At 41.6% G+C, this 13,914-nt stretch overlaps 1 protein-coding gene across 6 annotated transcripts in view; it reads right to left on the bottom strand.

The window, feature by feature from the left end:
• The window catches only part of LOC111935982 (uncharacterized), a 188,028-nt gene extending 175,160 nt beyond the window's left edge, over nucleotides 1–12,868 (bottom strand). The window contains exons 1-3 of one of the 6 annotated variants that reach the window (XR_015277447.1): nucleotides 12,631–12,866; nucleotides 12,380–12,493; nucleotides 7,401–10,985 (exon numbers count right to left, since the gene is read on the bottom strand). The gene's annotated coding sequence lies outside the window, so the exon portion shown is untranslated. Of the gene's footprint in view, nucleotides 1–217; nucleotides 298–383; nucleotides 793–2,300; nucleotides 2,910–3,333; nucleotides 3,480–7,400; nucleotides 10,986–12,379; nucleotides 12,494–12,630 lie in introns of those variants that run through there. The other 5 variants (XR_015277445.1, XR_015277446.1, XR_015277448.1 and 2 more) reach the window with 5 other exon arrangements.
• Between the last annotated feature and the right edge of the window lie 1,046 nt (nucleotides 12,869–13,914).

Below are 13,914 nucleotides of genomic sequence, written 5' to 3'. Positions count from 1 at the left end.
GGTGTGATCTGATCATGTCCTGCAACCATTAAAAAAAAAATAATCTCTAACTGGATCAATCACTGGACAACAGCTAAGGGAGCAGGATCCAGCAGCCTTTCCCTGCAGGGGAATATCTGTGCTTTCACAGCTACACTCACAAATGTAGCATGTTCAGTTAAAGCATATTCAAACATACTCATCTTTAAACATATTCATATTCACTTAAAACACTCACTCATGTCTCCAAGCTCAAGAGCCAGACACTGAAGATGGCATGAGGTAATGAAGTTATCGTGCAGAAGCAGCATTCAGGATCTGCTGGGATAGAGGACAGATGCTGTAAAAAAGTGCGAGGCACAGTTCAGTGTACTCATGCAGTGAGTGCACTCAGTAAGGCTCACAGAAGTTCCAGGAGTGCACAGCACATTCTTGAAACACGCTGTTTAGCTGCCAGCCTTGGGGGAAATGGCAGCAGAGGCTCTCGGGGCTCTGAACCAGGCCGTGCCTTCTCCTGAGGCAGAGGCTGCCCGGCCCTGTGAGGAGGAGAAGGCCGGGGGCTCTGCTCAGACCCTGCCTGGGTGTCAGCCCCTCCACACCACCTCCACACTGTCCCCACTCCCCTCAAGGCTTGCCCTGGCCCTTCCAAGAGGAGGGAGGCTTTTCAAAGTCTCGGCTGAGCCCCTGAGGAGATGCAGTGCAGAGAGAAGCTCTGCCTGCCCCGTCCTCTTCCAGCACTGGCAGTGCTCTGGACGAGCTGTACGGTGAGGGATGCCCCGAGGTTCCTCAGCAACAGCTGCCAGGAGCACTGACAAAACTCAGGGAAATTCTCTGCCTTTAACAGCAGTGTCAGGACAGGAGCAGGGCGTGCTGGTGCCAGCAGTACAGACACACACACCAGTCTGTGCCACACAGGTCACACTGCCTCCGCTGGGACACCTGCTGCTCACTTGAATCAAGCTTCAGGAAGGGTGGAGATAAAGAGAGGAGCTCAGCCACCAGCCTGTGTCATTGCCCTCAGCACCATGGCTCTTCCTCCTGTGTAGAAAAAATATTCAATTCCCTGGCTGAAGCATGAAAAGGCTGAACAAACCCCACACAGAGCCACAATACACTGCCTTTGCAAGAAACTTTTGAGAGGGGGGAAAAAAAAAAGAAAAGAAATAATTTTAGATTCACTAAAATACCGTGATTAGTTTATTTGCAGACTCTCTTGCCCTACAAGGCAGCCTGCAGGGCAGTCAGCCAGCCAAGGTATTGAGGCAAGATATACCAGAAAACAGGATTTTTCTTCTAACATAATTCGCCAATGGAAACAAATTCATGTTATTATCAAGCATAAAACCCTGCACGAAGCTATAAAAGCAGGGCTTTTGTTCTGCTGCACAGGAGGAGAATCAGGGCTGCTTATTACCCTATGAGAAATGCCTACAGGAATCCTGCAGGAGATTTTAACAATACACAACTTTAACTATCAGCACAGGGACTTCATTTTAAATTCCCACTTAAGAGGTTTGTCAGATTTTTTAATCAGCTAAAAAAAAAAGTCATAAATGGCCATAGCTCATTCAGCTACTTAAACTAGACAGAAAATTTTCCCTTATCATAGTTTAATAGCAATGCATAAATAATTCAATCTAAGTCAAAACATAATTAAAGCTAGGTGAGAGATGCACAGGTTTTCACCCTTCTGCCCAATGTTTATTGATGGAAACATCACAAGGGATTCTGTTCTGCAGACAGCAAAGGCACCCATACTCCCAGGCATCACTTATTTTGGTGTGGAGCCACATCAGTTTGGAGTCTGAAGTGCTGGATAACGTTTGACAGTCCCTCCCCCACCATTTCAGCTAAATCTGAGTTGCTTGGTTCTGTGCAACTTTGCACCTACAGCCCTGCTGAATCCCCACCAGCAGGCAGGAGTGCTGGGATCAGTGAGCTGCCCAGAAGCACAAAATCTCTGCAAAGCCCTGGAGGAAATGCCTGGTGGGATGTGCTCCTCCAAGGCAACCCAGCCCTGCAATGAAACAATAACCCTCCCTCACAGCTTTAGCACCATTAATGCATCTCCAGCCCTCTAAATTATCTGGAGTCTACATGCTAGTTCAATTTTTTTTATTTTGACCTCAAAACGTTTCTCATTTCCTCCTTCTTTCAAATATGTCAAAAAAGGGTGGAAGCTTTTTGGGGTTTATAGAAAGACTTCGGGAAAATCTTTTTTTTTATAGCTGGAAAAGTGTTATGAATGCTTTTTAGTTCCTGACCACTTCAAATATCAGATTAGTCCTATCTACTGAAATGATCATTGCAGTGCTAAAAAGTAAAAAAATACAACTCTGTGTTTATTCATCTTCAATACATGCTAGAGGTTCAGATCCAAGCTACCTTGCACAAAGGTTAGCACTGTTCAGCTGGAGATTCCACATATATTTGGTCCAAAATCCCTGCTCTGTTTCACATACTCCACCATACAAAGGTATATCTGCATGGCAAGCATCAATCCATGAAAGTCTTTATTATCTGTCACACAGTATCCTTTGATGTTCAAGCAAAGCCATTTACTTTTTCTTCTTCAACAGCAGGCTGTACTCGCCAGCAGGAGTATCTACATCACACCTGACAATAAATGGGAGCCACTCCTGGGAAATCCAATGATCTAATTGAAACAAGCAGGCTGTGTTGAAAAGCATTTATTATTCATTGTGGCTCCATTAATACTGTATGGCACAGAAGCGATCACATTGAAAAGGTTACTGTCAGAGGAGTAAGGAATCTCTTTGTCAGTACAGGAAGGTCAACATCTAAGACTAGGGCTGAGCAGACAGTCATTTATACACAGCATGGTGAAAAATGGCAGAGCTGGAGACAGACCCACCGCTAGAGCTTCACGTTGAATTATTCAGCCATCCTTTTGTTCTTCTCCATGGAACCTGACAATAGTTTGCATATTTTTAAATTGCCCTGATAAGGCCATGAGAAATGTTCTACTGATAAAAGTGCAGAATACAAATTGGTGCTGGATTTACTTAACTGCCCACAATAGATCATCTTGGCATACTTTTCCCCTTAAGTAACCAAATGGAGGGAAAAAAAGCAAGCAGTGCTTCGGTTACAATTGTGTATCAGACATGTTTCTGTTTCAAGATAAACCATGAAACATAAGGGAGAAAAGGACAGCCCTAGCAGGAAACTTTCTTCATATGTTCAAATGCATGTATTAAAAAAATTAAAAATCAAAGTAATTTCATTCTCATATTAATTCCTACAATAATTAAGAGATTACAACACACTTTAAACAGTGGATGAAGCCGTTTAAGACGGGGGTATAAGAATCTGGAAGTTGGGTAACTATACCTTCCTTCCCCAAATTCCATCTGGATCCTGATAAATTTTGAGGTCTTCACACAAAATGCTTCCTTCCAGACAGGGCACAATGCAGGATGTGAAGGATCTTTCCTGGAAGCATTCCAGCTCACACTCATTTCCAGTAGCCAGGATTGCTGCAGGAGGGAGCCAACATAACTTGAAGGGGTGGGTTTTCAGCAGGATGATGTTCCCTCTGTCTCTGGCCTCTCTCCCCCACGTTCCAGTTTCCCAAAGCTGTCCTCAGGTGAGCAGGCTGCATCACCTGCCTGAACTGAACAAGGCAGATCCAAGCTGGGAATTCACTGTTTTCACCACTACTGAATTTGTGAAAATGTTGCCAGCGGTGCATTCACTTTAATTCCCAGGAAAGACCAATTTCCCTAGATTAACCTGTGAAAGCAGGGAGTGCAGGGAGGGGAAACCTAACATCTTTGAAAGGGATAACATCTAATCGACCAACTTTCTGATATTTAATTAAAATGTTACCAGTTCTCTAATTGAAAAATGTTGAACGTATTCCCTAGAATCTTCCCTTATTTTTTTTTTTTTCATGACATTAATCATTAAAGGCTACCTTTACAGATTACCCCTTTCAAACACAATCTTCCTGATAAAGAAAGGCAGGAATGCTGGCAAGGTCAAATGCCCAGCTAAAGCCCAGTGAGAGCAGGCAACCAGTGATTAGAGTGCTTGGTAAGGTTTAGAAAATGTCAAGCTGATAAATGATGCCTTTCCAGATTTAAGGCAGAGCATATGCAATGTAGTACACAAGTCAATACCCCACCATGAATAATGTATTTGCCTTGTGAGGTGGTCCACATGCAGCCTGTTAGTTCTCTCCCACCTCACAGGAATTAACTCGAGCAAACAAGCTTTAGGTAGAATCTATTGATATGTAAATAAAGAGGGAAGAGGGTTTATCTTCTTTAGGTGATAGATATTCCATAACACCTCAGTCCTCTCCCTTTTTTTTTTTTTTTTTTTGTGAGTTGCAAAGATTTTACTGCTTGTTATTAATAGTGCCTTTAAATATACAGTTAATATCAGTGTACTTCAACTCCTTCTCAGGTGCATAGAATCCATCACAACATGAATTCATAATCACCAGAACAGTGAATAAATATTTTTCACAGGTATAAGTTATTTCTGTAGATGGTGCAGTACAGGAGTTGCCTATGATTTGTCCCTTAATTGAAACCTTTGGAGATCAGGGGGAGGGGAAGAGCTCTGAAGTGTGTTCCATCACACCCAGGAGACAGCTGGCATCACTGATATCTCTTTCCTTTTTTCTACCTGCTTCATCATTTTGTCTAATCAATATGAATAGTCACACACTGGTAGCACTATAGGTATGAGGTATTTCACTCAGGCTGATGCAGAGGAGCCATTGCAGAGGCAGAACAAGTCGACAGCCACAATTCAGGGCATGCAGCACATGGGAGGGGTGCTTATGATGGAGCATCCACATGTAGATGCAGCCAGTATGCCACAGAAAACGAGATCTAAGGGAGGAGTATTTGGGGACTGGAGCCCTGGAGGAGCCAGAGATTAACACCACTCTTATCACCTTAGAAAGAAAATTGGGCAGACTGAGAAGGTGCCTGCTGCAAAATAACATTTAATACTAATATTTTCCCCAGGCAGAGCCTAGTGGGGAAAGCAATAATTAAAATCATCCTGAGCACAAAGGCACATGAAGAGTGCAGGGCTCGGGGCCTGATGGCAAGCAGAGGCTGTCCTGGGCAGAGCTGGGCTGGGAGTGCACCTGAGAGCTCTTGTGTGGCCAAGCTAATCATGAACTTCAGCATCTTGTTACAGCAGAGCCTTATTATTCTTTATCTGGCATTCCCTGCTTGCATGAACATAACTAGGCTAAGTCTTCCAAGCAAATTATTGCCCATCTTTATTGTTTTGAAATGATCCTTACCCACAGAGAGATTATTCCAATGAGTCAGAAATTAATAAACAGAAAGAAGTGACAAGCAGTGTTTGCTAATGGCACATCTCCAGTCACCATAGGGATTCAACCCTTGCTGGCACCTTCAGCTCTTAAACCAGAACTATTAAAGAAAAACACAGCTAAAAATCAGGAAACCAGATGAAGATTCATATTGACTAAACAAGTTACAATACCTATAAATTTTCTCAAAAATGGGTAATATTTCTGCTGCAATGTGCACAGGAACCGAAAATATTTCCTCAGCCAACATGCCATTTTCAAGTTACAACAAAACATAGATCTGCATCTTTACAGCACCAGGTTCACCCCCTGACCACCTGCCTATCTGGATGTTTGGCATCTGCTTTGATTTAGCAGTGTGACCCCTCCAAACCCAAGGGGAGCAGCCCCACCTGAGCAGGAGACAGTGGAAACAGCAGCTCACGGACCCCGACCCATGCGGTGCTGCACGAAGGATAAGCACCAGCAACTTGAATGCCATGAATAGTTGGACTTCAGGTCTTCAGGTCACTGCCAGTCCAGAATAAAATATTAAACATGCTGTTTCAAGGAACTGTGGATGCAACTTCACAGAACCATTTAGTTCATTAATTCAATGAACTAAAAAGAAAAAAACACCCCACAGTTATTTGTTTTCCTTTCCCAAACTCTAAGGAAATAGGTCTTCCAGCTGTGCTCCGTGTACCGAATATGCTTGTTCAGCAATGGTTTAATGGGAAAACCTCTACAGACTTTTGAACTGTGATTATGGTGGTACATTAAGGTTTTCAGGCACTGGTGCAGTTTATGGTCCCTGCACATGTCACATAATATAAGGCTTGTCTTACACACACAGAGCTCACACCCTAACTGCAAACATTTGCCCATGGGACAGACTGCTTTATGGCTTGATATGCTTATGGTTGTAATAAAATTTATTTTAGGAGAAAGCAGTAAAACAAAATTTAGAGAGTAGAATAGTGGGATAATTATGCTCTAAAACCAAATGGGCTTTCTTTATGTCACCGTTTCATAAAGTCAAAATAATTTATTATAGCAATACCTCAATAACCTCTCTACCTATTGGTCAGTTGCCACTTCCATTATAAATTCTGCTTTTCAAGACCTTCATAGAGCACAGCAATTCCAGCTTGTATTAAACTTAAACTTGCCATATCGACAAGTTATCAGCACAAATGCAGTTCTCCACACCTCAAAAGGCTAAAATCCATTTTTAGGATCAGGATATATTTGAGGAGAGGGAGTCAGGGTGGAAGGTTTGCTTCCAGGAACACAAGTGAACAATAAGATAATATTATCTGTAGAAATATCATAGCCTTTTCAACATTCTCAGTGTTTCTGGCATTGCAGGGATAAGGAATGGAACAGGTTGGTGAAACCCATGGAGCAAAAGTAGGGGCAGGGGGGAAGAGAGAGGAAGCCTAGTTATTTATGTACTAGGAATAATGCTGTACCATGTATTTTACAGCTTAGACAGGGAGGCCATGCCCTGAATTTCCCATATATGCAAAATTTTTATTCACTAGAAGTTGAGGAATCAAGAGCAGTTTCTTAAGTGAAAGAGGAGTCAAATGAAGCAGAAAGAAACAATACTTGAAAGAACCAATAGGCTCTCAGTTCTATAGAGTCCTCATATAAACAGTAATCTCATAAAAATTAATAACAGACATTTTTTCAAGAGAAAGTTAGGAGCATTCTGTAACACTTAGCATGCAAATGCAACAGCAGTAACATATGCATTCAGACTGAACATTTGATAAGTTCCAAATTTTTGAAATTAGTCCTACAGAAACAGATACTGCCATTTCTCATTCCTCCAATTGTTTCTTGTTCCTGCTTCCTTTAGAAGCAGCTGGAGGTTCACAGGTAGCTCTGGGATGCCCCCTCAGCACAATCTTTCCCTTTGCTCTTCTCATTTGGGCAGAAGCAGCCCTGGGCCAGCCACAGATAATCAGCCTTGGGTTGGTAAAATCCAAATTGCCCCACACTGCTGGGGAGCCCCAGCTGGCCCTGCTGCAGGGGGAAGATGCTGCTGCTGATTTCAGCACTGCCAGCAGGGTCCAGCCACCAACTGAGCAGCACATCTGAGAGCCAGAAGCAATCCTACAATTTGCAAGTCTATGCCACATATTATCTGTAACCTTGTGCATGCTTCTTTTGTGTCTGGCTATTAAAATTGAGTTGGCACTCAGCACCTCCAGTATTAATCAGAAATCAGTAGCACTGTCCTGCTAGAATGGTACTACAGGACCATCTAGAAAATCAGTACTTCCTTCCCCACACTGTGGCAAGACTGCAGGGAAGTCCACACAGTCTAAACTTCCATATTAATTCCAAAGCTTTCCAATTTACCACTTCTTCACATCAAATATAGATTAGTTTCTTTAATTGCCCTGTATAAATTCATAGCTGAAATGTTTGACTTGCCCAGAACAAATTGTCTGTCAGGATGATGTTTTGCAGCCAAGCAGATAGCTTAATTGGATATTTAACTTAACTCCAGGCTTTGTTTCTTCATATTTCAAGTCTCATTCCTTAGTGTTTGCTGAATTATGCATTCTGAACACATCTCTAGATTGTCTGACTTTGAGTGTTCTGTTATTCTTTGAAAATAAACAAGTTTCACTATTAGCTTCTAGCTCCCTGCCATTCCTACATGATTTTCCCATATTCCAAAAAACCCGTGACAGGCAGGTCTCTTCAGGACATGAAACACAAAGCAATTCTGCTGTCCCCAGTTAGCATTTGGAGAATTACAGTCTAGAAATATTTATTTGCAGATGAGAAACATCCCTGGAAGTGAAGCAGAGGATATCTGGATAGAGCAGATTTGCAGAGGTCTAGTAAGTGCAGGCTAACTCAGCTGACAGAACAGGATACTACCCAAAACTCCTACTGCTTCTGTGATTCCAGACTTCCTAGTCAAGAATGTTTATTTATGGCCACAAACTTCCCTCTATAGCTCAGTGGGTGCATCAGCTCTGCCACCTCCCACCACAGCCACACAGAGCCAGAACCACTGCCCACCTTCACATGCAGGCAAGCCCAGGGAAAACAGTGGGAGCCAATATTTCACCCTGTTTCTCTGGGTTCCCCAAAGAGCTTTCACCAGGAAAAGCAAATTGTCGGTTCAGATCCCAGCCTCCTTTTCCCTTTGCTGCCCTCAGGGTCAAGAGAGTTGTTACCATCAAAATTTATTAACAATTAACAATTACAACACCCCACCAACCCAAGCTGCCAAATTCAGGCTCAGTGAGCCATGTTATAATCAAAGGAGGAACTTCTGGAATGTCCTTGCTCTCACCAGATCCTTAACATTCTCCTGGTGAAGTTTTTCATATTTTTGTGTAATGATAAGTGCATAAGAGAAAACAGAACATATACTCGAAATTTATATCCCATAGCATATGGCAAATTGGATCAAGAGCTTAGTAAAGTGAATAAATTACATAGATTGGGATGCTTCTGGTTTTATTATCAACTTTGTCTTTGGGCATCTGTTCTCTTTGAAAGCTGCACAACTTTTGCTGATAATGGCCTCCCCTCCTCCTGCTTAGCACAGTGTATGATTTCATCATCTGATTGGATGTTTGATAATATTTTTTCAACATCACTTATTCAGACATTACTGATTTTCAATTGCATCTAATTGCATGACACTCAGAATCCTCAGGTCAGAAGCTTATATTCTGTGAGATGAGGTCAAAATAATAATGTTGAAAGTCCAGCAAGAGTCAAAAAATCCACTTCCATAAGTCTTACATGCACTTGTAAGTACATAACACTTTCAGTGCCCCAAGAAAAGCCAACCAGCTCACAAAGGTTCTCAGAATGACATCCTTAGATCTCACACCTGGATTTACAGTCAAAGCAACACTGGGTCTGCTTAGGACAGTCTACTGAAATCCATCCAGGAGTTAAAAGCCGTTTGCTGTGCTGATTTTTTCATTTTTATGCCTTGTTATTAGTAATGAAATCATAACCTTCATGGATATTTCATAATTTGCTTTTAAACAAGTTCTACTTCATTTTTTTTCTTTTACTTCATTACATGACAGAATTCAGACTTTTTGAAGAAGTTCATTGCAATTCAGTTTCTAATCTTCAGGGCTGGAATACAGATTTCTGAAAATATAAATCAATGTGGAATGAAACAAATCTGCTCTACAGAACAGGGTGCACAGGATGAACTGAATGTTCAGTTTAAGTATGAAGGCAACTTTAATGTAGCTGTGAAGATGTGTTGTATCCTGCTTTGATAAAAGGCTTGCACTGCACATAACATCACTTGAGATGCCCCTGTAGTTAGAACAGGAGCAGCAATGGTCTCATCAGTTCAAAAGCATCTGATGAAGGGAACCACAGTCTTTTGACTAAGTTATGATAAAAATTAATAATGAACACCTACTGAAACCAAGACAGAGAATATTATATGGAGTAGATGGTGAATGACAGTATATATAAACACACACAGAGCTGAGATGTTGCTTTTCAAATAGTTAATGAATAATTAATGGTGCACTTGATGAAATGAATTTGCTTATTTTCATAATTTCCATACTGTCGAACCCTTTGTACCTACATAAAAAAAGGGACAGGAGAAGGAGAAGAAAATGGCAATTTGTTTGAAAGCCTGCTTCATTAATATTCAAGATCATCCATTTTAAAGCAGCCATTTACAAATCAAACAGTCAGTGTGTGCCATTTTGCATACCAACGATATTATAATATGAACAACATCAAATTTCAATTACAAGCACATGAAGCCAAAATCAGCTCCCAAGCAAAAGTAGGATAACTGAACAAGAATGCTCGAAATTCTTAGTGTAGGACTTGACAGAACTTTTGAGTTTTCTCTCTGCTCAAAGAAAATGATTTCTTTGTCCCAGAGGCCAACATGAAGAATGTGTTTAGTTTCCCTAAATGGATCTGATTCTTTTGCACTTTACACCACTTTCATATCAAATGAAAGGAAGCAAACTAACAGAAAATGAGCCCAGAAGCCTGACAAATGGCTTTTGCCCATGTTCTCCCACGTACCTTTTGCAGATTTTACCCTACCTACTCTAACAATAAAATGGGATTACTTGAAAATATTTGTAACACCTATTTCTATAAAAACCTAACATTAAATATGGGACACAAATGCACAGATAAAATCTTCTTGTGGGTAGACATTCAGAAATAAGTGTCTTCAATTCAGAGTAAACTTCTGCATTTCTTTTAGTGCACACAGCTTAAAACTGTAGGTAGAGGAAAAATCTGATTCTTACTCTTGGGGGCTATTAATTATGCAGAAACTTTAGTGGTGAAGCTCTTCATGACAGGAAACCCAGCTTGGTTTACATCAAGCCCTGCACAGAACCAGGACAGAGCCTGTGCCCCCAGCAGCTCTTTATCTGCTGTGTGATAGGTGCAGGGCAGTAGCTGTAGGAAAGGAAACCTGCAGTGACAGCCTCAAGTCTTAGTCCTCCAAATATCTCTCAGGACACTTTATGGCTTGGTGCTCAGGCTGCTCTCTCCTCCTGCCAGTCTCCACTTTTGTCCTTCAGTCACCTCTAAGGAAAAGGCTGCAGTGAAAGCTGCTCTGAAATGATCATTTCAGCATCTCTGCAGGGTATCTTAGCTTGGTCTCATTGCAGTAGCTCTTTTCTGGTTGCTTTGCCAACCTGTAGAAAAGCTGATAAATGCTATTATTATGTAATTTCAGCAGAGGCTCCTGAGCATATCCTGTCTCTCAATCTGGCCACGGAAATACCCATTACAAGTGTTTTGCAGAAATATTGGCAATTAGTAAACAAAGAATCACCATAATAAGCTAAGCCTGAGTACTGGTAGCTCTTCATTTAGTTTAGCCTATTTTCCAGCATTGACAGTATTTTTTAGTGAACCAGTAAAGACAGAGAAGCATTCTTAGACAGGGGAGTAAGACCAAAGTTCTCTCTTTAAATTCAGGTAAGACAACACACAGCTTTGCACATTGTAAATAGAAATGAGCTTTCCCTCCCAGCAAGGTTCTGCCAGAGTTTGGTAGGAGTTCCAAGTCAGTTACAGTCTTCTCTGAAACTAAAAAAACATATTTGAAACAATTAAAAGCTATCAGAAAGTCATCTAGATTTCATAACAAAAAAAAAAACAAAAACCTGAGGCTCATGTTTACTGAAAACATTAAGCCAAAGTTTCTTCATAACTCAGGATTCAGCCTGCCTGTCAGTGTTGAAAGTGCTGCCAAAGCACCACAGACCCAATTTAAAAAAAAAAAAAAAAAAAAAGCCCCAAACCAAAACCAAAGTCATCCAATCTACCTGGTGACATGGGCAACATCTGGGTTTTTCCCAAAATGCACATGGCAGCAGCAGTATTGCAATTAATTACAAATACTTAACGTGCTGCAGTGGTCAGTAAACTTGCTAATTACCAGTTGCCTTTCCATCCAATCTATGCCATTACTGGAGTAAACTGAAATCAGAATGAGCAAAGGAGCTTATTAATTCTATTAGCAAACCAGTCCCAGTTGGGAAGAAGTTTGGTGCTGCAGTTTCCAGCTCTGCCCACTTCTCCCTGCTCAGGGCTGCTTTAATACACGCACACAAGGGAATTGGAGCAATCCATTAGTACAGGGTAAAACACATCAGTTTCTGAACTGAGGCTTCAGGAGACTGACTCAGGTCATGCACCTGAGGATGCACACAGCACATGCACACCCACAGCCAGGCAGGACAAGGCTGCAGTCAAATCAGTCTGAAGAACCAGGAGTTCTGGATACGGCAATAAGCTTAGTGCCTAAAATGTTTACAGAAGAGGATGGATTAAAACATGCACTCTGTTGGTAAAGGGCAAAAGGAATCTCAGTGGCCTCTGTGGCACAAAAGTGTAGCTGGGATTTGTGTTTTTGTAGGTACCAGCAGCTCCTGAAAGGATTGGCGTGGACAAGAGGCTTTGTGATACAGATGTGCACAAAAGAATTGACTCACACAGCATTCACAGACCAGGAGCAGCAGGACAGAAATGCTAGCAGGTAGATCAGAGGGTTATTAGGAGAAAAGAAAACCCCAAAACATTATTATAAAATACCTTCTAACCCAAACACTCCATGGCTGGCAAGAGGAGATGCCTGGATATCACAACAAAGGCCTCTGCTGTAGATGCTCACCCACAGAGGCCACTGAACTGGAGCAAACTGATGAGCTGGAGGAGCAAAAGGGCAAAAGAGTGCAGATCTGAGCCACAGAGACCAGGCACCCAGCTGGGAAGGCTGAGGAATCAAAGGTGCAATTAGAAGTCTGCAGACAGGAATAGAAATATTGACCAGCAAAGTTACACACCTTCAAATGTAGAAACAGCAGGTAACTCCACAGAGGGTGGGAGATGCACTGAGCTCAATCCAGGCAGGATTTCAATCAAGAGGGGCAAGGTAACACCTGGTCAGAGGCTGGGAGGGCATGAAAATTAATCTCTGAATGCTGCAGAGGATCTAAGCTGCTGAAAAAGGAAAATTCCAGTCCAAACTGGACAAATAGAGCAGACTAGCAGGCACTGTAGACATTCTGCATCAACAGACTTGGCTAACCTTGGGTAAATATTTCTATTAGACCAACACCTGATTGCTATTTACTGCTTCAGGTAAAGACCAGAATATCATGAGATTTGTAAAGACAATTGGTAAAAGACACTCAACAAGTACTGCTGACCTGGAGAGCACCTGGAGATCCATCACACCTGAATCTGGTGTGGGTTGGGTCCCATTCCATTAAAAAAAAGAGCTGTCAACTGATCTTTGTTACCATTAGCAGAATTCATGTTCTTTCAGTCAACTTTTCAGTCTTCTTTTTATACACTAAGTGGATTGAATTAATATGTTTTTCACTTGAAGACACATTCTGAAACCTCTGAAGCATTTTAGGATTTTTTTTTCCAAACCCTAAAATTTTGCAACTTCCATTTTAAAAGTCTCCAGGACAGTCTGCAACAGATGTTTGCCTCTTGTGCCCCAAATTTCTGCTCATCATTGCTCAGAGTGCCACACGTTCCTATTGCTCCTGACACTTCTCCTGACTGTCCAGGATATTCCCCTTCCATGAGTCCCTACTGGATGTTTTTTTCCCCCAGGTTATACATTTCACTCAACATCTCCCACAGCCCATGTCCTAGACTGCCCTGCATGTGACAAAAATCAGGCTTTATTTAGCACAGCTCATCTGTCACACCCAAACAATGTTGAGCTTTTAAGTTACTTTGTGATCACTCAATCAATGTCACTGGTCAGGTCCTGGAAGAACCAACACAACTCTGGACCAAGCAGGTGATGTCCTGTTGGCATCTGCCTTTGAGATTTCTGTTTGCCCATTCTTATCCATGTGCTTCAGGATCAAAACTCTGTGGATTTCTAAATCAAGTACCTTTAAACAGTTTAGGGAAGTTAAATTAATGCAATTTTATCCAAACTTACAATCTCAGGAGAAAGCTCTTGGCTTGCCTAGGGGTTTTTCCAACAAAGCAATGTAGATGGACTTTAATTAAATCCTTCTACTTATAGAACTGATATTTCCCAAGAGCTTTTAGGTTTTATGTATCCTTATTAAAAGTTACACACATTTCAAAAGTTCTGC

Source organism: Cyanistes caeruleus, chromosome 17, assembly GCF_971803275.1.
Source record: "Cyanistes caeruleus chromosome 17, bCyaCae1.hap1.1, whole genome shotgun sequence".
NCBI classification, from domain to species: Eukaryota; Metazoa; Chordata; class Aves; order Passeriformes; family Paridae; genus Cyanistes; species Cyanistes caeruleus.
This window is presented reverse-complemented; position numbering and strand designations above follow the sequence as displayed.